We start from the raw sequence: 7,411 nt of genomic DNA on the forward strand, positions 1-7,411 counted from the left end.
TGGTTTACTATTAGGTAAAATCCTGATAGGGGCCTGGACCGTGTCCCAGCCTCCACCCGAGGCCCGCACGCAGGGGCGGCCGTGTGCGCAGAGGTGTCCGTCCTCCCCTGCAGGCACGTCCCCGGCTGCTCTCGCAGCCAGGGTCGGCCTGGCACAGCACGAGGCTGATCGTAGGCAAGAGCAGATTGGCTGTCTGTAGCAGAAACACAGGCTCTGCTGTACCGTCTCAGAGGAGTCCCTAAAAAGATCATAGTGCCAGTGGCTGTACTAACTTTTCCACCCTCCTAGGTGCCAGCTTGACAACAGAAAGCCTCTGACACAGCTACGTTTCTTAGAAATGCTGCTAATGTCACAGCAAAATGACCCGGTTTGTGGACCACCAAAAAATGGCTAAAAGACAAACTTGGCACCCATAGCAAGCATTCCTGTGCTGCAAGCTGCTTTCTCTGACCCCTTGTGTGGATTTTATCGCGCAGGAAAGGATTCACAAGGTGTGCAATTAACGGTCTCTGCTGGCAACCGCAACATAGAGAGACCCCAACTTTTATTTTACAAATGTATGGTTTATAAAATCAAGAATCTTTCAAGTCTTTGACTGTTGGAGGACTACATAATACTAACAGGGATATTTAAGGTTTCATATTTACAGATGTGTCATACAAAATTCTTGTTTCATACTATTGTGAAAACCTTTGTTAAACTAAGCAGACCTTACAAAGAAAGTTCTGGGTTCTCTGTGAAGGCTGTGGTCAGGCAGAGGGGAGCTAACGAACCTCCGCGAGCCCCTCTCCCTCTACCTGGTCAGCAGAATGAGGGAAAAGCGGCAGCAGGGTTTAATAAACAGACCTTTCGGGACAGGCCTTGCTGTTCAAGGCACCCAGCAGGGCCAAACGTGGATTTTAATGGTAGGAATCCTGCAACCCGTGTGTGGGAGGAGAGGGCCAGGTCACCTCCTAGCCCAAGCAGAGAGCTGAGCTGCGGTTGTGACTGTGTGAAGAGAGCAGAGCTGCAGCACTCTTGTGCTATGGCACAACAGGGAGCTTAGGAAAAGCATCTCTTCTATAAACTTCAAAAATAGTTCACAGCAGGTACAGATACCTTGGATTTAGTATTTTGGAGCTCTCTCTGACCAAATACAAAGAGCTAGAAGTTTCCTTAAGTGCAACTTTAGAATGCTACTACTTCCAAGTGTTTTGCAAGGGAATAGTCTATTTTTTGTGCCACAGATTGATTCTCAGCTTCTTACAAGGAAAATGGCATTCCCCACTGGACATCAGTTACATGAGAAATCTCAACAACAATATTTAAGACTTAGCACTTTTACTTTATTGCAAGTGTCTCGTGTCACATGTTCCCTTGCAGCCAGCCCAGCACCATTAACTCTATTAACCAAACAAATGGCCAGAGAGACAAAGATGTGACTTGCCCAAACCTCTAGGCGAGAAAAAAAAAAAAACAACAAACCAAAAAGCCCCAACCAACAAACCCCAGTGCATGAGATGGCATTAAAGGCACGGTGAATTTAGCTGCCCTTTTTCTTCTGACCACTTTGCTCATCATAGAGACAAGGACACGTTAACAATTCTCATTATTGGCCATCTTGCCCTTGCAGCTCTGCTACCGTGACTCCCCCTGCCTCAAGCCCTCTGTAGCACACTTACCTTTCTAGCATTAGACATCTGTATTAACTGAAACTACATTAGTTTGCTTTTGTAATTAGACAATAACATGCTCTCTACAGCATTCACAATATCCTCCCCCAAAATATCAGTGAAAAAATCTCTTCAACATGGAAAGAGCTGTGCTGAGAAAAGAGTTGAGAGAGGACAGGGGAAGGCTTCAAAGCAAGCAGTGGATATGGGCTGAAAACAGAAACACTGAGGCCTGTATGCAGATGTACCAGCAATAGAAAAGGGCAATACAATCAGATTACAGGTTGGCCTATGTCCTTTTCCTTGAAGTCCACTGTATTATTTTAAAAGAGATATCAAGATCCAGTTAAAGTAACAAAAATACAAGCTTACCTTTGCAACCTCCAGAAGAGTGGAGACCAGACCTTTCCCAGAGCAGAGCTTCTCTTAAATAACTTCTATACCCCAGCTGACTGCACTTCCCCCCAGATACCCCATTAGCTCACGTCCCCAGCACAGCTTGCTCTGTAATAATTCTCAGAGCTGGTCACATGCTCTCAATTTTCAGCTCTTCCTGAGGAACTGCATTTCCCAGCATGATTGCTCTTAAAGAATCCCATCAGCCAAAACAGACCTAGACAGGCATAAACGTGCTTACTAAAGTCTAATACAGTTACACAACCTACTTAAAAAACCCTAGGAGAGCAAATTCAACCATCCTAAACAACATCTCGTTCCATTTACGGATATCACCAAAACCAACAAAATAAAGCCCATAATTGTCAAGTTGAAAAGTTGTGTTGCTAGCCTGTTCTTTTAAAACAGAAAAAAAAATACAGTTGTTTCCAAGGTACCTAGAATTACTATTGAAAACTGGGACAACATCGCATTTCTTCTCTAAAAAAGCAAGTTGCAGAAAAAAAAGAAATACGCTTTTTCTAAATTCTTGTACTACGTTCTGTACAGAAATATAAAACTAATTTTACAGTTTGTAATAGAATAAAACACACTCAACCGTTTTATTAAGCAGTTTAGAGCCACTTCTTTGCACTCACAAAATAACAGGTTTGATTCTAATGCTGCGTGATGCGGTAGGTGTGCTTGCAGCCCTGGGACTCTGTGCACCTTTGCTATTTGCAAGTTACGCGTTTCCTTGGCACTGCCCCGTGACACAGACCCTGCTCTGAGGGTGGGTAAAGCCACGGGGGGCCACCCCTCTCGCATCTTGTCTCTAAAAGTGAGACCCAAGCTATTAGGACCATTTCTGCAGGATTTACCTGATAGGGAAAAACGCCTCTGGTTTCATTCTGATCCTTTTATTTCTTATTTTGAAGAAAAGTGGACTTTTATTTTCTAAAGTGTAGTATTTATCACATATCTGTAGTATATTAAATAAATTATCTCTGGTACGTTGGGGATGACGCCGAAGGAAGATCTTTGTTTCGTATTGTGGTAGAATCCACAGGAAGTGAACCAACTGGATGCTAACGTTGACTTTCATTGTTGAGCAGCTTCTCTAATTCTTTCCATTTGGTCACACTAGATGGCAAATCTATTCTCAATCTAAAAAATGACAGCATTTTGTAGCTTACACAGGTATAGGAGTGATGCATAAGAAACACTGCACAACGGTGTTACGTCTGCCACTTTGCCAGTAACTCCATGCAATGAGCTTAATTGAATCATTGCCCTTTGTGGGCTCAGGCCTGCTTCCTTGTTGTTAGCCAGACAAAGCCAGAACTGTTGGAAGAGAGACAAAATGTTACGTGCTGGTTAAAAATATCTTTGCATTGAAAGAGGTTTTAATTCAAATGACAAAACACAGACGATCATAAAAAAAGACAATATGACTGAAGGTTTCAAAGATGCTAGTAGGCTGTGGAAAGCAACACTTATGATCTGGAAAAACTTGAATCCAGTTCATGGAGAAGTTTCAGTTTTACAGTTCAGTATGCCTTTGAATCCTCGCATGCACTGACACCCCAGAAATTGTCTAATCTTCTTCTTTTTCTTGAAGTCTTCTTTTGGTATTGTTCATTGATAGACAACGTGTACATAAATCTACCAGCCCAACTATTAAAACTCTCTGTTTGCACTGAAAGAGTATTTCAGAGAGACAGGAATCTTTCATTTTTTAAAAAGGCATTCTGCAACTTACAGAAAATAAATAATATAGCCACATTCCCTGTCTTTTCTCCTCCTGCCCTCCTACCACAGGAGGAGCTGTAAGAGAAAATGCTTTCCATTTTTCAGCCCTCTCTCTCTCTCTCTTCCTCCCCCTATTAGAGGAAAAAAGACCATTTTTTCAAATAATGTACTTCCAAAAACTTTTGGTTTCTACAGGAAAGCCATTTTAAATGGAATGTTTCCTTTTTCTTTAGAAAAAAGACATTAAACTATGACATCAAGATGTCCTGGAAATTCAATGACAGACATGTAGATTTAAGGAAAACACTGTAATTTTTTGTTTTGTTTCAGGGAAAATGTTTAAAGATATGCAAATAATATGTACCTGTTTCTGAGGAAACTAAAACCATCTCCTCTGGAGCAGGAACAAAATAAAAACCACAATTATTTCTATGGAAATAAAGCGAAGAAATTGCACGAATGACATACATTTGTGTGGTAACAAAGATTATTTCAAATGCGTTTTAGGATGAAGCTCAGCTTAGGGGAGGTTTGCATGTTTTGAAACCCACATCTCCTTAACTAACTGAAAAATATTTAAATTCAGCAAATCCTCTTTTCCTTCCATTTTCAAGGGAGAAACATTTAAATATAACCCTAGAATACAAAAAAAGCTTGTCGGTATTTCCATCATTGATTTGTTGTGTGATCTCAAGCAAATGAGTTAGGCAGTCGTACCTGCGTTTCCTCATTAATGAAACAGAAGTGATAATTACTCTTCTTTGTAAGGTATTTGGCACACCTTGTACTAAAACCATACACAGAGAGTATTATTTCATTTTGTGTCAGGTCCCAGTGCTCTTTGTGGAGTATTTACTGAGAATCAACAATGAAAAATAATCACCTTGGTAGGAAAGGAGATGTGGTGGTTTTAACATTTAACTAAAGAACAATGAGAAATTGTTTTCCAATCCAGATTTTGGTCGTCTTCTTGCACTAAATTTACAGAAAGCCTTGTTTGGATTGACATTTTACATTTCTTTTAAACTTCAGCAAAACACATTTCTTGAGAGTTTTCAAAGAGAGCAGGACCAGGTCCTGCCTACAATATGAGTCCAGTTCTGCCTGATGCGCTTGGACAAATCTCTGTTTTCTTACCTGATCTTATACCTGATAAGCTCAGCTCAGGCATTGATAAGACTTATGTTCATATTCATCCATACTGAAGGAAGACATGGAAGTAACATCTAAGTTATATAGCATAATTATATGTACTGCCTCATTCTCATCTTCCTGAAGTACCAACAAACATTAGAACAAACTAGAAAGCAAGTGACAGCAACGTGATCATGTCACGGTCTTTGCAGACAAAAACAAAAAAAAAGGAGCAGAAAATATCATATTGCTGATTCTGGTGGATCTTTAAGGGGTTCACATGCACTACCCAAAAAGGGCATTGCGGCATTTCCTGTTCCTTCCTTTGTGTCGATCCAGTTGAAAACTATTATTTTTGCAAAGTTAGTTCTCAACACCATCAGCAGCTCTCCTGGCGCAGCATGGCCAGGCCAGCGAATGCAGGGAAGAGGCATCAGCACATGGGGAAAGCAGAGGAACGGAGGACTACTCGTCTTGGCAGCAGCAGGGGCTCAGCTGGACTAGTTTATCTCACTGCCCTGGAAGGTCTTTAATTCCACAACTAACAACAAAACCTGATTCTTGAGGTTTAGGACTACAAGGCTTTTGAAAGTTTCCACACAATTATAGACTGTCCAACCTCTGGGCATAGATCAGTAGGCCCAATGTTGATTAGAATGATGGAGGGCGTAGGACCAGTATACTTTTGCTTTCAATAATGAAGCTTAGATTAGGTTATCTGGAGATCCCTGACCTAACCCGGCTTGAAGTAATTTCATTCATTGATAGGTGACAGCAATTTGTAAGGTACTTCAACTCAGTTTGAACTAAAATTGATTAGTGTGCTTTGAAAGAATCCGTAGCAATTCAATACAATACCAAGCAAGCGAGATGCAGCAGAGTAAGGATAGTGAGAACAATAAGAAAATGGAAAAAATCCTGTTTTGAGATGCACTTAGATCTTCAGAAAATACTGTAGATCAATAGACATCAAAGGATTTACAAAAGGAGGTTAGGGTTTTTGTTTGTTTGTTTGTTTTGAGTTTTAGTTCATAGCTGCAGAAAGTCAAGTATGGTACAATAAAATGACACTAAAAATGGTGTGTCTCTGAACCATTCAGAATGGGAAAGTTTTTTGTTTTTTCTTTAAAGTACATCATAGCCACTTTGAGACAAATTACATCCCTCCTCTGAGAAAATGACTGAAAATGTTTAATAGGCTTTTGATAGATCTGGAAATCTTGGGAGTATCAAAAGATCAGAATAGCTCACGTGCGGTGCCTTAAATCCAGAAAAGGCTGAAAACATAAAAATGGTATTTGTGGGAGCTGGGCTTTATTTTGAAAGAGTACTCACAGTGAGATTAAAAAAAAAAAAAGGAACAGTTAGATGTGATAAGCATTCTAGGGCTTTACCTAAGTTAGTGTCTAACCCCTAAACTAACACACAAGTCCCCATGTGTTTTCTCTTATTACTCCGAGAGCCCATGGCAAACCAGTGCCAGTGCAGCTTTCTTTCCAAGCTGCTTTCTCACACCTTCCTCCCAGTATATCCCTAGGACAGAAAGCTGCTTGTAGACTATTCCACAAACTACGAGATCATTCAGATTAAACCCAGACTTGTTTTTTCACCTGGAGCCTCAGGTGTGAGGAAGCCAGTATTCAAAACAAGTTGCCCTTTAGAAGTGCAGAGCAGAAGAGGACAGAGATCTTTTTTTAAAGGTGCGTACCCTTGAGAAGGCACCTGCTCTGCACAGTTCTAACCACCACAGCAGGGAATGAACCTGTTTCAGAAGGATTCGGGAAAGACATTTCTGCAGGAACAGGTCACCTGATGAACTTCTTCAGAAAAAGGGCCATGTCATTTCAGCGTCACTATTTCAGTATGACCAAAATATTTTAGTTCTAAGACACTGTTACACATTTTTGGACTATACTGTAGTTTTCACAAAATAACATAAGCAATTATGGCACACTCACAGAAATGTAAGTCAAAACAAAATATTATACCTCAAAAGAAAACATTAACAAAGTGCTTTGTTGATCTTAAATGCTGATTCTCATTTTGGTGTTTTGTCTCAGTTTTCATTTTCATTTCAAAGGAGGTGTTGACAGTTTGTTTTTTACTCCAATCCAGAATGAAAGCAAAATTTCCAAACATTGCTATTTCTTTTGAAGCACAAATAGCAATTCCTTATCTGATGCCAACGATGGTTCTTCGGAAGGCTGTAGTCTGTATGGATCCCAGCATAGATACACGCTTGCCTCAAGAGCACAAAGGGGGAATGTTTCCAGTCTCTGTGGGGGACAACCCCTGTACCTGTGCCATCCCGTCTCTGGATGGGTACTTAGTGTCTATTTACTAGCATCCTATTTGACTATATCTGATGGAGAGGAGCAAAACACTCTCTGACAGTTGGCTCCTTTATGGTTACAGGTACCTGATTCTTACGAGTCTCTTCCTGAAGAAGTGGGAAGGAAATTATTTGAAATTAAATGATCAACGGTTTGTGTTAAAGC

Source organism: Mycteria americana, chromosome 11 (genome assembly GCF_035582795.1).
Source record: "Mycteria americana isolate JAX WOST 10 ecotype Jacksonville Zoo and Gardens chromosome 11, USCA_MyAme_1.0, whole genome shotgun sequence".
NCBI classification, from domain to species: Eukaryota; Metazoa; Chordata; class Aves; order Ciconiiformes; family Ciconiidae; genus Mycteria; species Mycteria americana.